The 22,827-nt window shown below is 33.6% G+C and overlaps 1 protein-coding gene and 1 long non-coding RNA gene across 3 annotated transcripts in view; one reads left to right on the top strand and one right to left on the bottom strand.

Moving 5' to 3' along the window:
• The window catches only part of LOC120771556, a 104,276-nt gene that overhangs the window by 43,241 nt on the left and 38,208 nt on the right, over nucleotides 1–22,827 (top strand). The gene's annotated exons all lie outside the window — the stretch shown is intronic.
• The window catches only part of LOC120771554 (diacylglycerol kinase 1), a 195,647-nt gene that overhangs the window by 144,901 nt on the left and 27,919 nt on the right, over nucleotides 1–22,827 (bottom strand). For both annotated transcript variants that reach the window (XM_040099615.1, XM_040099616.1), the window contains exon 2: nucleotides 21,152–21,312. The gene's annotated coding sequence lies outside the window, so the exon portion shown is untranslated. The remainder of the gene's footprint in view (nucleotides 1–21,151; nucleotides 21,313–22,827) is intronic.

The raw sequence follows: 22,827 nt of genomic DNA, 5'->3' as shown, positions 1-22,827 counted from the left end.
GTTTTTTAATTATAATTTATTTATTTTATATTTAATTCGACACGAGTTTTAATGACTTCAATGAATTGGATTTAATTCGACTCGGTTTGAATTAGATTAAGTCAGTTTAATTGAATTTAGTTAAATTAAATCAGTTTATATTTAATTTAATCTAATTATCGAATTAAATAAATTTGTTTGGATTGAATTATTTTAATCTAATTAACTTAATTCATATTAATTTAAATGTAATTTATTTTACTTAATTTATTTTAATTTAATTATCTTTAAATTAATTTGGCTTCATACAACTTCAAATAACTTAATTTATAATAATTTAATTTACTTTACTTTAATAGTTTCACTTGTCACATCTTCAGTTAACTTAATTTATATGAATTTATTATAATTTTTTTTTAATAAATTTAATTTAATTTATAAAAAAAAATAATATAATTTATTTTAATTTAATTTTCTTTAATTTAATTTGATTTGGCACATCTCTAATTAAATTGATTTATATAAAATTAATATAATTTATTTTACTTAATTTATTCAGTTTGATCCAATTAATTTAATTTATATGAATTTAATAATATTTTTTTTAATTTAATAATTTTTCTTACTAAATTTATTTTAATTTGATCATTAGGTTACTTTAATTTACTTAAATTTAGTTTGACTTTATACATTATAAGTTTTTTTTGTAATCCAAAAATATAAGTTTTTCTGACTGCTTCAAAAAAACTCGTAAAATCCACGTGCTAATTTCATTTCATTTAAACGCGCTTGATTTTCTCGAGAAAATTAAATTTCCTTCACAAGCACTCATATATTGGTGTAAGTCAGTATAACTGTTTGCATAAGTATTTTCATTTGCATCAAAAAGTAATCAATCACCACATCAACGCAGATGTTGAGATTTCCGAAACCGTTGCTGGAAACAACTGAAAGAAGAACAGCAGCTCCAGAAAGACAATGGAGGCAAACAAAAAATAAAATCATGAATATTCATAGTGTAGAGCGGCAGTCAAGAGATATTCCAAGAATATCTGCGGAAGACACGGTCTTTGAAAAATGACCGCCGCCAAGGCAGAAGTCGAAAGCAATTTCGAGATTTAATTTTTTACTTTTGTATACAACTTTCGAATGGCTGTACCTATGAGTGATTATGGGAATAAATACATACATACATACTTACAATTAAAATACAATGCATCGGCTGTAGCAATGTGTAAACGAATCTACAATTTCGCCATTTATTACCGCACCGAAATTAAAGACAAGCATACATATACACACGCACCAGAATACTCGGAATAAACAATCGAAAAAATTCAAGCAAATGGAAGAGGCAAGCGAGGAAGTAGGGAAACTTGGGTCGGGGCACCATTAGGCGGAACAACCACCGGCCAGGAAGCCATTTGACCAGCTGGCCCATTTGATGATGTGATGCGAGACTGTCTGTGAAATAAGAAGAATTACAAACAAAACCATACACATGCACACATATATATGCACACACACATACATATATTTACAGCTTTCAAATCCATGACCTTTCTTGTTAATTTTATTTATAAACACACGCAACACACACAGGCACACATACAGACACACTCAATGTGTTTACTTTAAACTAAAAGCCATAAACCGAATGCTTCGATTTCGACACGCCTCACCGCCAGCATAAACAAAAACAGCAATAAAACAACAGAAGTGAGTGATGTACAACACTGCGCCTACTTGTTGTTGTTGTTTGTGGTAGTAGTGTATGTGTATGAATCTCTGCTGTGTAAGGCTAACGTGCTGCTGTAAGGTTAAGGGGGTAAGCGCTTAGCCAAACACCGGCGCTACACTAGAAAGTGAAAACAACATCATCACTTCTACAAAAACAGCAAGAACAAAGCACATAGATGCACACACTTTTATATACATATAGTACATATGTATGTCGTATCTCTTCACCACTGTGTAGGCGCATGAACGTGTGCCTTTGACGTCAGAGCACGGCCAATTGTTCTTTGGGCCGTGGCAACATGCACCAAAAAAACCAAAAAAAAAAGAAATTAAAAATACTAAAACAAAAACAACCAAAAATCATTTAAAACAATGAAATGCTAAATAACAATGAATTAGAAATGTTTGTGCGTGTTGTTCTTGTTAGTAATTTGGAAAATTTTATGAATCAAATTTGTTTTTGTAATTGGTTTAAAACTATAATTAGTCTTTATACTGTGATGGATTGTGAAATTTTCATGATTTTCTTTGGAATGTGTAAGATGAAGAAAAGTTGTGTATATGACTATCGAAATGTATAAAGAAATTGTGTGGTAGGTGCACAGAGTTTGTCTTTTGCATAATGCAAGGCAGACTGGAAAGTTTTTTTATGAGAAATTATTGGTACTTCTGGTGAAACGCCATTCTATTATACCACATTGAGGGTGGAATACAGTTTGCAGCAATCTTGTAGGTCTTCGATACCATATTCTAGCACTCTTTGCTTTTACTTCAATATAGGTCTAACTCTCGGTTGATTCCGCTTTACTGTCGTTAAATTTCTTTCCACCGAGAATTTTCCTCATATATAAGAACAGGAAAGTCACTCTTAAATCTTCCTGTTGTAGATTTTCCAGTTTGGAAAAATAGATAAAAGCCAGGGAGTCGAAGGGTCTAAATCATTCGTTTACGATGAATTGCCTAGAGACCTAAAAACCAATAACCAGTATTCATATTGTTGGTTTGATGTTGAACGTATTCATGGTGAAGCACCCCACGCTAAGCAAATAAAATGATGAGCGCCTTTTGAATTTTTCCCTCCTTTGCTGTGACTTTTAATTTTTGGAGCGCCTAGATTATTGGACAATTTCTACGTTGGACAGCTTTTGTGAGTATCAATGACGGGTTTGATGAATGTAGGATCGCCAGCTACGTTGTCAAGCATCTGTTTTGTGGTCCCTATTTGACGTCATTTTTGAGAGAGACTTAAGTATTTTGGTACGAATCTAGTATTGTTACGCTTCATATAGACACAGTAACCAACATATTAACCAAAGCATAATCAACACATTAACCAAAATGTGTTGATATTATCCATAAGGGGTGTTGAGGTCCTCTGATATCTCTTTGATTTATGTGAACTTAAGAGAGGTGGTATCAATATAAGGACAATTGTCCATTCCGAACACTGTGCCTGGAAAATCATCCATCAAGGATAGGTATGCTAAGTTAAAACGTGGAAATGAGCTCAGAAGACGGTGAACACAGTGGAGGTTGTTGCCAAAGAAAACCTCAAAAATTTCAACAAAATATTCCTGGATGACCGAGAAGTTGTTCGAGATAACAGACATTGAAGATTTCAACGGGAGGTGTACATAATTTCATTCACGAATTTTTGAGTATGAAAAAGCTCTGTATAAAGTGGGTGCCGCGCGAGCCTACCTTTGATCAAAACCAACGACGAGCCGATGTTTCGTAATAAACCCAAGTTTTTGCAAGAATATGTGACAATTGATGAAACGTGGCTTTACCATTTTACTTTGAAGTCCAACTGACATTCATCCGGGTGGATTGCAAATGATGAACCCGCTCCAAAACGTAGAAAAGAGTCGGTTGGTAATATTATGGCGTCTTGAAAAAAAGAACTATTAACAGGAGTGTCACTATAATCAGTGTTTCATCCTTGAAGAAAACTGTGTTGAATACAAAAAAAAAAAACGATTTTTGCCAAAAGAATGTGTTGCACTATGGTAAGCCAGCGATTTCTCAATTGACCTTCGAATTCTGTGTCAATTTGATTTCAAAAAATGCAATAGATGGATGCAATTCTTTCAAATTTTTATACTGATGGGATTTAGTCTATCGGAAGTCCAAAAAAAGTAACATCTTCATCATATAACCTGGTGATCTACAAGTTCATCCTGCCATATGGCGCGGAGACCTGAATAATGAGATCATCTGATGAGCCGGCGTTAGTAGTTTTGGGGAGAAAGGTCTTGCGGCAGATTTATGGCCCTTTGCGCACTGGCAGCGGCGAATACCGCAGTCGATGGAAGGATGAGCTGTACGAGATATTTGGCGACATTGACATAGTTCAGCGAATTAAGAGACAGCGGCTCCGCTGGCTCGGTTATGTCGTCCGAATTAATGACAACACTCCAGCTGTGAAAATATTCGATTCAGAACCAGCCGATGAAGAGAGAGAGGAAGGCGGAGATTAGGTGGAGAAGGACCTGGCTGCATTTGGTATCTCGAATTTGCGATTCATTCATGTATTCATACAAGCCTCACTGTCCACATATCCACATCTCAAAGCATCAGTTGAAGCCAATTTAAAGTGATGCTTTCCACTTCAAACAGCACAAAAAAATTACTGCTTTCGACATATAATTTTTTAGTTTTTTCTTTTTTCTTTTCTTTTGGAAACCCCTGCAGTTTCGTCTTATTTTGTATATATGTGCGTGCAATTCCACGCAGAAAAGACATTCAAGTATTTTAAATGAGAATTTATACAATAAAAAATTTTATCTTTGCTTTTTAAGCAAAATGCATAACAACAAGCAACAATTCTGTCTCCAATACTAAAGCAGCGCCTGTCAAAGGGCGCGACTCTAAGAGCTCCCATTGTGATAATTTTCTCATGCTTTAGTACAAAATGAACGCAAACAAGTAGGGAGCTGTTGTGTTCGGCGGCAGCCGGAAATTATTTCTACTTAAATTTGTAAGAATTTGAGCGCGTGAGATATTTGGAATTCGGTGCAAAAAATAAGGACTTAATTTTTATAATTAAGCATTTAATTTTAATAATTATTATTTTTTTTTATAATTAAATACTTACTTTTTATACTATTTTTTTATTTACTTTAAATTAGCCTTTTTAAATTTGTGACTAAATAATGCAAGTAATTTCAATTTTACTTTTAATTAAATATTAAGAAATTAATTACAGTTAATTAATTATGTACTGAATTGTAAATTTCTTTTAATTGGCTCTTCCAAATTTGCCTAAATAGTTTTGCAAGAATTTGGTAATTAATTAAATAATTTTAATTTCAATTTCAATTTAGTTAAGTATTTAAAATTAATTTTTGAATTGATTTTTTTATTTGTAAAATCTTAGTATTTAATCAAATAATTTTAATTTTATTTTTAATTTATTTTCGAAATTATAAAATTTTATTGTGACAGTAAGAAATAATTAATTAACTAATTTCAATACCTTTTTTATTAAATTGAAATATATCAATTAGAATTTCTTTAATAACTCACATTGCTACATTTAATTAATTATTTTAAATTTATGTATTACAATTAATTAATTATATACCTAATTGTAATTTTGTATTTAATTAATTGTTGGTAATAATTGGTTGCAAAAATAGTTGTTTTACAAGAATCGGGTAATTAAATAAATAATTTGAACTTGAATTTAATTAAATATTTAACATTAATTTTGTATTGCTTATACTAATTTTTAGTAAAAACTTAGTATTTAATCAAATAATTGTAATTTTGTTCTTAATATATTGTAGTAATTATAATTTTTTTTGTATCAATAATGAATAATTAATTTCAATGTATCGTTTTTTATTACGTAGAAATATATGAAATTTAGTTTATTAATTAATTAAGTAATTAATTTTACTTTGCTACATTTAATTAATTATTTAAAGTGTATGTATTACAATTAATTAATTACATACTTAATTTTAAATTTGGATTTAGTTAATTAATTTGAATTTATTTTCGGGTCACATATATAATTTTGTTTAAAATTAAGTGATTCATCCAATAAGTTTATTTTTTAATTTTTAATTAATTATGCAATTAATTTTTAATTAATTAAACACTTAATTTTACTTGTAATTAAATATCTCAAATTTAACATTACATTTAATTAATTATTTTCAATTAAATTTATTTAAACACATTTTTTAATATTTTTTTTAAATTCTCGTCAACCATTGTTTAAAAATTAAACTCTATATTTAAATCGATTAGGTTTAGGTGTTACAAACAACCATTAGGTGAAAAAATTTATAATACCCTGTGTCACATGTTGCGAGTGTATAAAAATGAAGAGCTTTAGAAAAAGAAATGTCCATACAAAGGCACAACCGCAAACTCGACGATGACATAACAATAAATGCAGTAACTAAACAATAAACCCCAGCAAAAACAGCAAAAAATGCGCAGAAATTCGTAAAACTAAAAAATACGGAGAAGAAAGCAGAAGCAGCAGCATCTTAGGTATATTGTGTTGGCGCACGCTTTGTGAAGCGCTTTCAAGTACATAATTACCCGCAAACTCAATTTCTCCAAACGTCGCCTGCTCCACCTTCAAACCGCGCTGAATGCAGCAATTCACGCACAAATATGAAATTTGAACTCAACAACATGGAAAATGCACCGGCAATCGTGTCACTACAGCTTTATTGTTGTTGCCTGCTATAGCCATTTGTTTATTCACTATTTTTCTTTTACTGCTCTTGTTGTTGCTGCTGAGCACAATGTCAGCAGCGTACGAGCAAAGCTGACTGACAGACGGGATCAAAAGAGCAACGGTAAAATGCGAAAAAAATGCAGAAAATAAAATTTCAAGTGAGAGTTTTTACTCAACGGTGTGTTCTTTTGTTAAGCGCATAGAGATAGTGGGTAGGGGAAGCACAGAAAATAAGGCAAATGATGGTGAAAAAAACTGTATGCTTCCAAAGGGGTTCAAATGATTTTCTTGCTAGACAATAGTTAAAAATTTGGTCGAGAGAGCCAAAAAATGCGTACAATTTTGAGTCTAACCTTACAGTTGAAGTGTAGAGTAGGAAATTGGTCTTATTATTACGGTACTTTGTTGATCGATTCTTAGAAATAACCTCAAAATTGATTCGATCCGCTGACAGATATTGGGCTTATAAATATGTACATATATAGTATTCTTGTGCTTTGCCAATATATTGTTTGAAGATAAGGTATAGAAAGTATTACTCGATGAAGATTGTTACCAAACATGAGAAGAGGTGTTGGTATTGGTATTGGTATTGATATTGGCATTGGTATTGGTACTGGTATTGGTATTGATATTGGTATTGATAATGTTATTGGTATTGGTACTGCTATTTCTATTGGTATTGGTGTTGGTATTGGTATTGTTATTGGTATTGGTGTTAGAAACGTGTTTGGTATTAGTATTGGTTAGTCTTGGTAATACATTAGTATTAGTATTGGCATCGTCATTAGAATAGGTTCTGAATTTGGATTTGGTGTTGGAATTGGTTAGTATTGGTACTTTTATTGTAATTGGAATCGGATTGGGTATTGGTACTGGTATTGGTATTGGTGTTGATGCTGGTATTGGCATTGGTATTTTTAATGGTATTGGTAATAGTATTGGTATTGGTACTGGTATTGGTATTGGTATTGATAATGGTATTGGTAATGGTAATGGTATTGGTATTGCTATTTGTATTGGTGTTGGTATTGGTGTTGGTATTGGAATTGTTATTGGTATTGGTGTTGGTATTGGTATTGTTATTGGTATTAGTATTGGTTAGTCTTGTTAATACATTAGTATTAGTATTGGCATTGATATTAGAATAGGTTTTGAATTTGTATTTGGTGTTGGAATTGGATTGGGTATTGGTAATGGTATTGGTATTGTTATTGGTATTGGTATTGGTAATGGTATTGGTATTGTTATTGGTATTGGTATTGGTAATGGTATTGGTATTGTTATTGGTATTGGTTGTAAGGGACTTTAATAGGATGCAAAATAATGACCCCACTCAACGAATATCGGATTTGTATAGAAGAATCAACTGATATAAGGCTTTAATTGCAATCTAGTTTTAGTTAGTTGCCATCCGTTTTTTCTTATTACCGATTTAAAACATTTCATTATGCTTAGCTTAATATATGAAACTGGAACTTTAGTTGTTTGATTTGAAGTTTGGAATTCTCTTTTTTTTTGCTATTATTTTTTATTAAAATTTCAGTTCCGCAGCTTTCTCTATCTACTCGCATTTCTCCGCAAACAATCAAGTCGGAAGCTAACCGTTATTATAACCAGAGGTCACACGCACAGGCACACTTCATTTTGCGCTCTTGATTGTGCGTTTCCTTTTGTCAACAAGAACTGCTCTTTATGCTGTGCTTCTTCCTCACTCGTGCGCAGCGGCGAGACAAAGCAACTGCCAACGCAAGTGAATCTAATCTGTGGCGCTGTCGTTTGCGTGCGTTCTCCGTTGTTCTCAGCTTTGCTTCAACTCGTTTGCTTTTGTTTTTATCTTTATTATCTGCTTTTATGAGTTTAGCAGACATGGCTTGTGGTAACCGTAAACTGGTAGACCTATTTCCAAATGCAATTTGCTCCAGCTCACGTTTCGCTTTTGCTTTCTTCGTCATTTTTCTTTCACCAAATCTTTTCATTATGTTTTGAGCTGAGTATTCCCCCTGGGCACTCACAACCAAGCACCCCGCGCGCGCTGCTGACCAGCACACAGCCTTGATGGCAATTTATTTTTGAAACGTGACATTGTGTGTTTTTGTAGTTGTTGTCTTTATAAGCGTCCTTGTTTTCAAATGCGTACAATTTTCTTCACAATCTTTTTTTTCAGAATTTTTTCTATATTGTTTCACATGCTTTGCAAAACTCACGCTCGCCGCGCTTCATGTTCGTAATGCAGTTTGCTGAAACAATTGAAAGGAATTTATTGCTCATCCGCCATGGCGGCGCAATCACGAAATCCTAAGCTTGTTATAGCACGAAATGGTATGCCGCTTTTGGAACTGCTCGCCGGCCGTTACGCTGTTGCTTAACAGCTAGCGCTGTGTAGGAAGGCGTGAGTGTGTATGTGTGTGTGTAATGGTGTGGGTGCTGCGTGTCACGTTTCAATTTGACGTCACAAAGGATCAAGTACGAAGTGCAGGCTATGCGAAAAAAATCTACAAATACCCGTATATTCTGGGTGAGGGCAGTTCGTTTTCGTTAAAGTATTGGATTTATAAGAAATAGTGGAAACGTGCAGGCAACTGGCTATGGCTTACTCAAGAATATACTTGAGCTCCGTTTTTTATTTTATTTACTTTTATTTCGTGTCATGAAATTCGGCATTATATAGGCGCCAAGGCAATAAAATTAAATCATTTAAAATAAATTAAATGAATTATGTAATAATCTCGAGCGTTTCTTGTGTTTATAGCTGAAAGTGTTGGGTTATGTTATAAGTGTCTGTAGCAGGTAAGTAAAGTGCGAAACTTTACTGTACGTGTGGTATTACTAAAGCAGAGTGGAACAAGAGAAAACTTTTTTTCTGAATGCTTCGAAAACACTGGTTGGACAAGCAGTAAAATGGGTTCCCCAGATTGAAACACGCCGCAGGAAGTCAAAAATTGCATTTTTTGTCAGAAAAATATAGAGTGCTGTGTTAAGAAAAATCCACTTATTTCATCAAAACTTATAAAATATGTTTTGAATATTGATGTTGACCCATCAACTAACCGCAAAATACTTATTAAGGAAAATCTTAAGACCCGAAGCACGAGAAAAGGGCCTATGTTGTCAAAAAAGACCGTACAACAAAGGCTTAAGTTTGCTGAAGGACATGTTCTTTGGCCTAAATAACAATGACGTAACATTTTCGGGTTCGACGAAACAAAAGTCAACTTAATTAATTCTGATTGAGGTATTCATTATGTAAAAATACCGTATAATGCAGCCTATAACCTTAAGTATACGATAAAGACCGTTAAACATGTTGGCGGAAACATTATGGGTTGGAGATCGTTTTCATACATTTGTCGGGGATCACTACATAGGATACAGGTAACTATGAAGGCAACCGATCGTATGGCAATACTACAAGAATTTATGCTATAGAAAGCTGAAAACAATATGCCACTTAGGTGGATATTTATGCAGGACAACGACCCTAAAACCACGGCTAAGTGTACAAAAGATTGGTTTATTGTCAATAATGGTGTGGTCACCGCAGTCCCCAGATCAAAAATCCATTGAAAATTTGTGAAATACATTGAAAGCGTCGTTAAGAGAAAAGTGCCCAAGTAATAATGAAGAGCTTTTTCAACATATTCAAAATTCATGCAATGCAACTCCAGTTTTCAGCTGCCTAAACCTAGTGGACTCTACGCTGAAGCGGTGTCAATAAGTTTTAAACAACCATGGATTTTCAACGAAACATTAAACTACTTAGAAATTGATATTATCACAATTGAACGAAAACCAGTTACATTTTTTTATTTAAAATGGTACTTTTTATAGTAAACTATGAAGTGTCCTTATAATATATAATATAATAAAATACGAGCATTTGCAAAATAATGTTAAAATTGAAAAAAAAACTTATTTTTAGTTTGTTCTCAATTAATTTGATTAGTTAATTGCCGTTGATTCCCCCATATTTCTAGATAGACTTTTATTTCATTAACCGCATACCACTTTCCTGATTATTTTTCACATAACTGCATATATTGATATTGGTATATTATATAATATACATGATATGATCGAGGGACTTGTCAAAATTTTGAGTTTTGAGGAGATGTTGGCATCTCAATTCATTTATAAAAAATCAAAATTGTTATCCAAATTCTTATTGCTTCCATTATTATTTCGGAAATATATTGCATGGTCTGAAAATTTCAGCCCTTTTGGAGAAGTTGTGTTGACCGTCTCTGAAGTGATGTTCCGAGGCAAATGTGTTTCAAGTAATGGAAGCCGATTACTCTGAATACTAATATTCTTAAAAATACGCCCATAAGTCTATCTCGAAAACTATTACCGGGATTGACTTCAAATGTTCAGATCAATTGTTTAGTATTAGTTTTGGTTTAATTTTAGTATTACATATAGTATTGGTTTTCGTTTTGGAATAGGTTTGGATTTGGATTGGGTATTGGTATATTGGTATTGGTATTGATATAAGTGTTGATGTAGGTATTGGTATTAGTGTTAATATTGGTAATGGTATTGGTATTGGTATTGATATTGGTGTTAATATTAGTAATGCTATTGGTATTGGAATTGATATTGGTTTTGGTATTGGTTGTGGTATTAGTACTGACAGTGGTTTTGGTGTTGGTATTGATATTGGTTGTGGTATTAGTACTGGTATTGGTATTGGTACTGGCATTGGTAATGGTATTGCTATTGGTTTTAGTATTGGCATTGCAGTTGGTATTGTGGTTTTAGTACTGGTATTGGCATTGGTAATGGTATTGATATTGGTTGTGGTATTAGTACTGATATTGGTATTGGTAATGGTATTGATATTGGTTTTGGAAGTTGTATTGGTATTAGTTGTGGTGTTAGTACTATTATTGGTATTGGTATTGTTATTGGTATCGGTATTGATATTGGCATTGGTATTGATATTAGTTTTGGCCTATACCAAATGGTAATGTTGGTGTTGGTGTTGGTATAAGTTTTGGCATTGGAAGTGACTTTAGTTTTAATTTTGATTTTGGTTTCGGCTCTGATTTCGGATTTAGTACTTGAATTGATTTTTTTTTGGTATTGTTATAATTCTAGCTATTATAATAGTAGAATTGTGTCATGATATTGCTTCCTAAAAATTTGGAAACATAAACTTATACGGTAATTGTATTGATAGCGTTTAAAGTGATGATCACTTTATTATTGATTGCAGTAGTAAATGGAAGAAGCTTGAAAAAATGCCTTACTGATGGGACCAATTGCGTTGATATTCAGAAAATAATTATTTTAATTTAATTTAGGGTAATGTCCCGCTTAATTAGCTGTTTATTGTAAACTGTAATTGAAATTCCTTGATATTGCTATGCTTCTGGCAATTTTTATTACAATTTCAAATTTGAAAGAATTTGCCTATCGTAATCATATATCAATAAATTGAAAACCTTTCGATTTTCATCAATAACTACGAAATAAAATGTAATCAATTCATAATTGGTTGAATATGCACATCCAGTGATGGTTTTTGCCGTTCATTAAGCCAGCATTTAGCAGCTGGATTAGTAGTGCTAATTCCCGTTGTAAAAGCACTTACAAACAATCAAACATATGTACATGTTCAAATTTGTACATACATATATATGCAAGTTTAGCGAGATATGCAAAGCAATTTTTTGCTAATTAATGAAATATATGCCTGTATATCAATGTGGGTACAATGTTGCACGTACAAATGTTTACAAAACCATAAAGTCATAGTCCGAAATTATTCATTAACCAATAAATATTTACCTGCTTATTTATGCATAAAATTTTGCAATAATTGTAAATATTTATGCCATTTAAATATAGCCACGTTCGCATGATATCAAATGTCATAAGTTTTTATGGGCTTACATGTGCATGTGTGTGTATGTAGGAGTATTTTGCTGGCTCCTATGGATAAACGGTTTATGTTGTTGTTGTTGTGTTTTTACATTGGTGTATGTATATATTTACGTTTATTTATGTGTTTGCATAGAAATGCCAATTTTCATTAATTGTCGCATATTTAATAAAATATTTGCTCATTAGCCAAGTGGCGTAGGTCAATTTAAATATATGCGTAGGTCGATATATAGTATATACTTATAGATTTATGTTTTATGTGTATTTGTATGCATGTATAGCCAACAAAAAGTCAAATTAACTGGATTACTGCATGGCTGGCTGGCAAAATACCGCATAATGAACAAAACATATATTAGAGTGTATCGAATAACGTTACTGCTGTCGGTATATGCAGTAATTTACAATCAATAAATAATTTTTAATGAGTTTGATGAATTTTTTGATAGCCTACTGTGCAGAAATGGTTACTGTGTGGTGATAGAGCTTGAGCATTAAATTATAATTTCATATTGACCATTCGCTTTGCGGTTTGGAGGGGTGAAGGTTAATGTGTTATAATTTTTATTAGCTGGCTAAGTATTTATGTTGGGTTAAACATGGTCGTTGTAGTAGATAGGAAGGTTAAAACTATGTATTTGATTAAGAATACAGACCCGTTTGTCTGTAATTGAAGGTTAGAAGAGATTCTCTTGTTGTGGTAAAAGTGGGAAAGCAAATAAAATACCTTAATCTTCCGCTGAAATGATCCTTTCTGGAAAGTGTACCATTATTACTTTTTTTTTAGAACCAAACTTGAAATTTGGATGCAGGATGGAGTCATTTATAGAAGTTCACGCAAGTGAGAAAAGTTCTCTGAGCGCCATTCACTTGAGACTGGCCAAAACGATTATTTTACATATGGCACAAGCAGCTTACGAGTTCCGGTCTTTGACCAATTATCTGGGTAGCTAGAAAACATCCGTTTGAAAGCGAGCTAAAGTGAGAAGGCGAAACATCCCCTCTACAGGGTTGTGCACTGGGTTTGGGACCCGTCACGTAAAAATATCCCCAACGAAAAGGAAACAACAGTCTCGGATGAGAGACCTCCTCTTTGATGACGACCAAGGCAAACGCATTAAAAAAATTCAGCGATTAACAGAAGGTTTTCAGACCGGGGAATGCTTCCCAGAGGTGATCTAGTGACTGATGCCAAGAGCATACTGAAATAGTGGATGGAACACTTCTCCAACCTGCTGCCTAAAATTAGTGTTTCTAAATATTCTTCTGAGGTAATCTAATTTAAAGTTTTGACGGTTTGAATTAGATATTTTCAGGGTGCATGTAAGAGGTGTTAATCTGTCAGCATTGACCCCTAATATTTTAGATTTTAAACAATATTTCGTGACAGCAAACAGTAAAGCTTTAAATGGCAATATAGAATTTAAGACCTGGACGAACTACTAAGCAATGATTTAGCAATCGAAAATGGTTCCAAAATGTTTTTAAAGTTCCCTAATCTGTTAATTATAACTCCGTTTGAACGACAAAAACCTCTGTTTAATATATGTAACTAGCAAAAAATGGAATTCTTTGGATTGCGACATGGAGCTGTATTCGTCTATATAACTCTTGAAGTGAGCATTCTACTTAAGGATTAATACTTTATTGTTATAGCAGAAATGGTCCTTTGAACCCTCTAACAAAAAATCGCCTCACAAGCATATATAGAGATAAAGCTAACAGAAAATGGCTTAGGAATAAGCTAGTTTCAATGAAATATTCACACTTTAAACATCTAACAACGCATTCTAAGTCATATTCTGCATTAAAAAAATATATATTTTCCAACCTTCACACTACAAAATCAAAAACAGCAAATTTTCAAGGAAAAAGATTTGAGTGGTAATACATCCGGCAGGTGCCGCCGTGCACTTGAAGGCTATCAAAAACGCAAAATGAAACTTCTGTCAGGTGTCGCATAACCAAATGGCCATCAAAATGACATTGAGACAAATGATTTGCGTGGGCAATACGTCAGGAACGACAGGACAGCACATGCACAAGGATACGTGCAGCCTTGTGCGCCTAAGCTGTCAAAGGCGTAAAGAGGAAAACGCAAAAATATTGAAACATCTGTTACGCAAATATGTGCTCGTTGTCAATGGCGCTGATTTCAACATATGTTCATATATGTATGTATATGGACAAGCAGAAAGAGTTGTTGTGGCTGTGATTTGATGTCGGGAGAGAGTAGAAAGAAGGAAGATAAATATAAAGGTGCGATGGCGTAAAAAAGGCTGGAGACTTAGAAATAATATATGGTTTATTATGGGAATAAACATTTTTTGTTGTTACAGAGTGTTAATGGATTTATTAGTGATACTATGAGTGGCACTAAAAATTTTAAATTAAAATGTTTGTATATGATACTGGAAGGTCTGGTTAAGACATAGAAATGTAGATGAAGACAGATAGATGGATTAATAATATAGAAGAATCAAACAAATCTGTTTTTTTGAAATTTCATTGTTTCCAGTGGAATTACGACTATAAAATTGTTGAAAATCTTGCAAAAGTATTTTGTGGAGTCCAACTTTTCACAAATGCAAGCTTTTGAGCTGCTCAAAGCATTCAGCGAAGATAGTAAATTCGTCGAATATTTTGCGCATCCGAGTCGCTCTGCTAATGAATATGACATCAGAAAATTTAAAGAATTGTGTTTGAAAATCGTCGTTCCGGCATCAGTGCTATACTGGATATGAATCACGTCAATGCTAGACTTTTACCAAAAGACCTGAATATTTTAAAGATCACAAAAGCGATGCTTCACAATGCAGCTGAGGACTTTACATTCATCAAATGCATCATAACTGGTAAACAGATAGGCGAGTTGATGAATATGATGATGAAACTGTTCAATAAGTTAGCAAATAGCGCTTGAAAAACATATCCGAAACCGAAAAAAACAAAATTAGCTGAAGACATGGAAGTCCAGCTCAGGCGAGGCTTATGAAAAGTGTTTGAAGTTGGATTGAACGTTGGAATGCTTGTGCTGGCATAGGAACCTATTTGCAGGCGATAATTAAGATAGGCGAAAATTTAGTTTTTTTTCTTTTTTTTTTCTTTAGACAACTTTAAACTGTTTTGATATGGTAAAACTAAAAAAAGAAGGGTTTTAGACGTGTTAGTTAGAGTTGGAATGTAAATGTATGCTAGACATTTCTTTGAGCCATAAACCTGCCTAGTTGACAGTGCTTGAGCGGATAAAAATTCGAATTAGATAATTATGTATCTACTGAGAAAATAGGGAAATGAAAATTTTCAGAGTTCAAAAAATAAATACCATTTAGTCTTCTTTAAAAAAGATTTTTTTCAAACCTTTTTTATATTCCTTAAATCTAAATCATGAAGCAAGTCTTCTGTTTAAGCCATTATGGAACTGTCTGTTCACTTTTTGCTGGCCTTCACTGCTTTGGCGTCTATCGACATTACATAATTTAATGTGCAAATAAGTTCTTGCAAACCTCTACAGGCAGAGCTTAGAGCATACAATTAACATATTTAACACAGCTACAAATATACTCATGTTCAAATACATATATATATTATATATGTATAGAAAAGGTATAACTGACTATGTAAGTTGTATATGTAAGTTTATCTTGCCTACACTAACATTTGTTGCTGACATTAAAACTGATTTTGATATACATATATGTAAATAATATTGTGGACTGAATGTCGCAACAAAAGTTAACGAACCGGGCATAGCACGCAGCACCGCAGAGAATGCATGCCACCGACCGCTCCAACATAATAAATAATAAATAAATAAATAAATAAGAAATATGCAAAAGGTCTACAGCAAGATGGAAGCTGGCAAATGAGCAAGCAAAGTGAGGCCGCTGAGAAATAGAAAGTTGACAAATAAGAGAATGAGAGAGGAATGGTGCATAACTAAATAAAAAGAATATATAAATAAGCGAGCAAACGAACTGACAAATAACTGCGCATAACTACACACACACACATACACCTGTGTACGTGTGATGTAATCTGTATGGAGTTGACTGGCAGCGGGCTAAAGACCTTCGACCATTAGGCAGTAGGCGTCGGCTTGGTGGCTGTTAGGCGCACTCAAGCATAGCAAACAGTTTATTGTAGTGTGTGTGCGAGGGTCATAATCTAGCAAAACAATGCTTAGACATACTTTTACTGGTATACGCTTACAAAGCACACGCATAATTTTATATTTGCGTTTGTATGTATACTTTTGTATGTGTGCCTGTGTCCTAAAAATAGTGTATTTAAATTTTTTTTTGCAACAGTGCTACAAAGCATACATAGATATGCAAAGTTTTCGTAATATTTGCAAAAAAATTCATTTTTAGCATAAAAAATATCCACTGCGGCAGCGTTGACAAACGATATGCGCCTTGTTTGCATATAATTACCGCAAAAGGCAAATACGCACACACACACACATACACAAACACATACGCAGCAGCATAACGTTTCAATATGTTTGTGCGCGCGAATCAAGCTATGAATGCCGACCAGCATATCAAAATTGTTGCGTGCTATCGCAGAAAACAAAGCGAAAGCACAGTTGGTGCCACGGGGCGTATGAGTAACGAATTTACTGTGTGTGCAGGCAATGCGGGATTGGCAAGTTGGACAATTGACTGTGTGAATGACGAAATCCCACAAGTTATGCTGAATGTTTTTCGACATTTACGCACACACATGCAAACATATATGTATACCCACATATATATATGTATGTATGTCTATCTTTTACATATACAAAAATTACAAACAAAAAGCGGCATATTTCAGCTCTGTTGTTGTTGTTGTATCGGCAAAGTTCTGCTTTATTCCAGCTCTCGCCGCTGCTACCTTTGCGCTATACAAATTTACAACAGCATTCATGCAGACAACTGATAAGCGCACCGCCATTGCTTCATATGGTAGCCTGTGTGTGTGTGTGTGCATCTGAATTTCTACGTTTTTATTGTTTGTATATCTGGGCTCGTTTTAAATACCCGCTTTGCGGTTCAATTAGCGCACAAACGTTGAAATATTTGCGCGCAATCATGTGTGGTATATCGAAGTCGCAGCACACGCCGCCGCCCTCAACCACCCGCACCAACCGCTTAATGGCGGTGTTTGGGGGAAAAAACTTATTTCTTAGTTTTTGTGGCTTTGTTTTGGTGTGCCATTGCCATATGGTCACCAGTTTTAAAGTAATTAACCATTTGGGCGCGCATACAGTCGCTGCTAAAAGTAGACAGATCAATTATTTTAAACTTCAACACAGCAAACAGCCACTTTAGTTAACTCGTGCGCCCAAAAGTACTAAACATTAGGCCACCAATTTTTATATTTTACTTTCCCTCATATTTTTCTAAGCTTTTACATACCTTGCCTCAAGCATTTTTAACTATGTTTGTTTGCTTACTTGCCGTATGATTGATAGCTTAACTTTGTTGCGCAGGCGCGAGCATTTGTCGGCATGCATGTGCCATAATTGAGTGATGCGTTTTATCGTCTGCTGTCGCTGTTGGCATAATTATGATCTATGATGACTCATAACAATGTTTTCCTAATACATATACAAATTCATACAGCAGTGAGTGGCTGTCGTGTACACTCTTATTATTACTGGCTGAAGCCGACGGTCTGTAAATCACTCAAATGAATGTCAGGAAAACTAATTATTAACAGTTACTGATGCTATTATTTGCGTATATTCTCATAACTGTACAAGAGTTAATCAATTAAAACAAGAAAAAACGTTAACTTCAGTTGCACCGAAGCCAAATACCCTTCACAGGTGCATTTCTGTTAGTAACTATGTGTTCAGTTTGTATGGCAGCTATATGCTATAGTTAACCGATCTGAACAATTTCTTCGGAGATTACATTGTTGCCTTGGAAAATAACATATACCAAATTTCGTGAATATATCTTGTCAAATGTGAAAGTTTTCCATACAAGCATTTGATTCTGATCGTTCAGTTTGTATGGCAGCTATAAGCTATAGTTAACCGATCTGAACAATTTCATCGGATATTATATTGTTGTCTTAGAAAATAATCTGCACCAAATTTCGTGAATATATCTTGTCAAATGTGAAAGTTGTCCATACAAGAACTTGATTCCGATCGTTCAGTTTGTATGGCAGCTATATGTTATAGTGGCCCGATATCGGCCGTTCCAACAAATGAGCAGCTTCTTGAAGAGAAAATGACGTTTGCAAAATTTCAAAAAGATATCTTAAAAACTGAGAGGCTAGTTCGTATATATACAAACAGACGGACAGGCGGACATGGCTAAATCGACTCAGCTCGACATACTAGTCATTTATATATATACTTTATTGGGTCTCCGACGATTCCTTCTGGGTGTTACAAACTTCGTGACAAACTTAATATACCCTGTTCAGGGTATAAAAAGAATGAGGGTGGGAGTAATGTTTAGGTTACTGAAGAGTGAATCTATTTTGGATATATGTATTTGCTAGGAAGTTGGTTTTTTAAAGAATTTTTTGTCAGTAATTTTTGTTTGTTTGGAATTCTTGCAATATTTTTGTGTATCAAATTGATAGAAGACAAGTATAGCGTCTACCAATAGGGTTGACATGATTTTGACAGCTCGTGGCGGCCATGTTCTTTTAGCGATTTGTGTAAAATATTTCCAGTATTTTCCGTACGTTTTGCATTTTCACCATGTCACGTTTTACTTTGGTACAACGCTTGGAAATTGGTAAGATTATTGAGAAAATTCACGTTAGTCGGAAAATTCACAAATTCATATTTATCGAAAAATCATCTTATCAGTTGAGATCACCAGCTGGCTCGATGGCTTCGCCAACAAATAAAATTGTCGTTTTGGCGATGAGTCGAATTCTCGGGTGGTTCAGAAAACGCCTTTGTGCCACATTGTGATATGACGGCATCATCGCTCCTTATCGCTTTAGAAATGAGAAAGGAAATGTCGTTACCAACAATAGTGAGCATTATGACATGATGTTGACTAACTTGTTTCCTGATAAAATCGAAAGATCTTTATTTCCAATAAGAGATTTTAACGCCTCATCTTTCACGTCTGATCAGGGACGTATTTTCTGCAAGGTTGGCCACTTGTTAATTTTGGGAAACTCTAACAGCCGCTATGATCATGCAATCTAGATTATGTTCTCTGGGGATATGTGAAGTCAAAGGCTTACGCCAATCGATCAGCAATATTCGACGAGCTCAAAAACTAAATTTAGCTACTATAGCCAAAATTGCAGCCGAAATGCTGTACCGGGTCATCGAAAATGTACGTAGATATGCAAACAAAGTCATGGTAGCCATTTGTTCAAAATATTAAAGAAAATAATAGAAATTCTTGCTTTGTTAACCGCAATGTATTTTATTACCATTTAAAACCCTATAAAGTGATATTTTAACAAGTCAATTAAAAAGTCAACGGCCAACCCATATTAAAGCAGAGTTTTTTGGCAAAATTCGTTTCGAATATACAACAGCAAAAACAATGGAACTCTTTAAGGGAGAAACACTAATTTTAGCAACCTTCCACCTTTTGATGTCATTTTTGTAGTACGATTTGTTCTATGCTTCAAAATAGGTTTCAGTTTCGGCAATCATATCTTCATTAGACGAAAACTTCTTCCTAACGTTCATTCTGTTGAGATCTGAGAAGAGGAAATAGTCGCTGTGAATTAGGTCTGAAGAATATGGTGGATGCGGAAGTAATTCTAAGTCCATTTCATAGATTTTCTCATCGTTTTCAATGCCTTGTCTTGGTGAAAAAGCACTTTCTTCTTCTTCACATACGGTCGTTTTTCGGTAATTTCTTCCTTCGAACGGTCCAATAACGCTATGTAGTAGTCGCTGGTGATGATCCTGCTTATTTCAAGGTAGTCACAAAAAATTGTGACATGAGTATCCCAAAATACTGACATCATTCCAAGCTTTCTGCTGCTTTTTCGAGCTTTCGAGCAGGCTCATCGTGTCCAGTCCACTAGGTTGACTGTCAATTGTACTTCGAAGTGAAATAATAAAGTCACGTTTCATCCATTGTCACACATCTACACACACATCGGGCTTATTACGCTAGAACATCTCCAAACACTGCTCCGAATCATCAACTCGTCCTTATTTTTGGTCAAACGTGAGCTCGCGCGGCACCCACTCTGCACAGAGCTCACTTATATAAAAATACTCGTAAATGATACGTTACAAACGTTCAGTTAATATATTGAAAGTGCATGGTATCTCACTTTACGTTCATCAAAAACTGTTTTTTGACCTTTTTTAAACTTAGAATACCTATCATTGATGATTGATTTTCCTATGGCGGTGTCCGAGAACTCGTCATTAAGCCAAGTTTTTGCCTTCAAAAATAAATGTTTTATCACTACCCCAAACTCCTTTTTATTCATTGTTTGATAATGATTACTCAAAATGATATAATTAACAAACTAATTATTCAACGGCTATTTATACACGCGCCTTTTGAAGGCTAGGGCTGACATGCATTCAATTCTAGTAGCGCCATTTATGTGTGAGACCGGGGACTTTTCAATTGATCTGTTATTGGCCCGAATGAAAAGTGTTTCACAGCTGTAAATTTTCTTATTTGTTTATATAGCCAACATAAGGTTTTTTCTGAAATCTCGTTAGTAATCCTATAGTTTTGTTGCCTTTTTGCTATTTTTCAATAAAAGAACTGTTGGAAAATTCGTATTTTCAGATTTGCGCCAAGATGTAGGCAACAGTTTTTACAGCGTTCTAAAATATCACTATTTGCCTTACATATAAATATATATTTATCAATTTTTTTTCCTTACCTTCTTCTGAATAAATCCTTTCGATTATGGAGAATTATTACGAGTTGAAATTGAAGCTCAAACTTAACACTTTAGGCACACTTAAAACTTACACTTAGAGCTTTAGTTAGTTACAGTTGCTGTTAAGATTTCTGCCATTATGGAAGGACAAATTAATAAATCTGAAAAAAAATGTAAATGTTATTTATTTGTTTTTGTAATTATTGGGATATATTTTTAAATACGAGTATAATCATAATTCCAGCTTACAAGTTTGTTTACTTTAATTAGAGTTAGGATTTTTAGTTTATTTTGTAAATAATTTATGGCATAATTTTTTTTGTAATGACTTTTTTATAGTACGCTTAAACTTTAGATGCTGCGAAATAAAATTAGTAGGTTTTCAAATTTCATATTTTTTATTGTTTGCCACCGTAGCGATAAAATGGGAAAATATTTAAAAATATCTAGAAACTTAGTATACGTCCTTCTGATACAATGGGAAAGTTGATATTCGTTGTGGATGTGTTCACAGTACCATTGAAGCTGAAAAATTTGGCATATTTCATATTTTTTTAAAAATGACTGTGGACCAGCGCTCTTTTAGCATATTAGCGCATATTATTTTATATATTGTTATATTTTCCCATATATTGTTATATTTTTTTTATTTGAATTCCAATTATCTTTATACTTTTTAAACTTTTTCCCTAATACTGGTATAATATCAGTTGGTACCAGAAATTTATTTTTATCATTCCCCAACTCAAACATTCCAAATATTTTACTAAAAATCCGCTTGATTTTAAAGTAAATAATTCTTATGCCAAGTAAATCATATACATACAACGTTTTCATAAAACAATTGCGCAGACTTTCCTTATTTATTTAAGCAACAAAATTACAACAACAACATATTATTCCCAGCAACCACTAAGCGGCAATACTGTTACTTAATACTCGCAGTAACAGAGGCAAATACATATAACGGTGGTTCAACGAGCTGCGGCGTGTGGTATAACTGAATATTTTGTTAATGAAAATCATTCGCGGCAGATAAATCTGTTTGTTTGCTCATGATAAGATAAGCATTGGTTGTATTTGTTGTTTTATTCATATTGTGGCAATGTAACCCACACGCATCAAAGCGATAATGAGTAGAAATGTATGAATTTTTTTTATATATTAACAATGGAGACCATTTAAAATATATACATGTATGATCAGCAAAACAAGTTGAGGTAATATAGCCATGAAAAAGGCACCTCTTTCCATATGCTAGTATGTATATTCCCGAACAGTTCTCTCAGTTTCAGATATCGCACGTTTTTTTCCCCCCAAGAAGCTGCTCATTTATCGTAACCATTGATATCGGACCATTAAAATATATAGCATACATACAAAGTTATTGCTTGGAATCAAGTGAGTGCAAAATTTCTCATTTAATGAGATATCTTCAGGAAAATTTCCACTAGTTATTGTTAAAGCCAACAGTGAATTTATCGAAAACATCAGTTCAAAATATAGCTGCTTTAAAAACTGACTGATCAAAATAAAGTTCTTGTAAGAAGTTTTTTGTTTTATTTGACGGGTATTATGGTTTGGTGCAAACGAAGTTAACGGGTTTTCCTGTTTTAAACAAAGCTCACAGTTAACCTCTAAGATATCTGAACCAAGAAAATGAGTTCAATAAGGTA

The sequence above is a fragment of the Bactrocera tryoni genome, chromosome 3, assembly GCF_016617805.1.
Source record: "Bactrocera tryoni isolate S06 chromosome 3, CSIRO_BtryS06_freeze2, whole genome shotgun sequence".
NCBI classification, from domain to species: domain Eukaryota; kingdom Metazoa; phylum Arthropoda; class Insecta; order Diptera; family Tephritidae; genus Bactrocera; species Bactrocera tryoni.
Note: the sequence above shows the minus strand (reverse complement) of the source record. Positions and strands in the feature narration are given on the sequence as shown.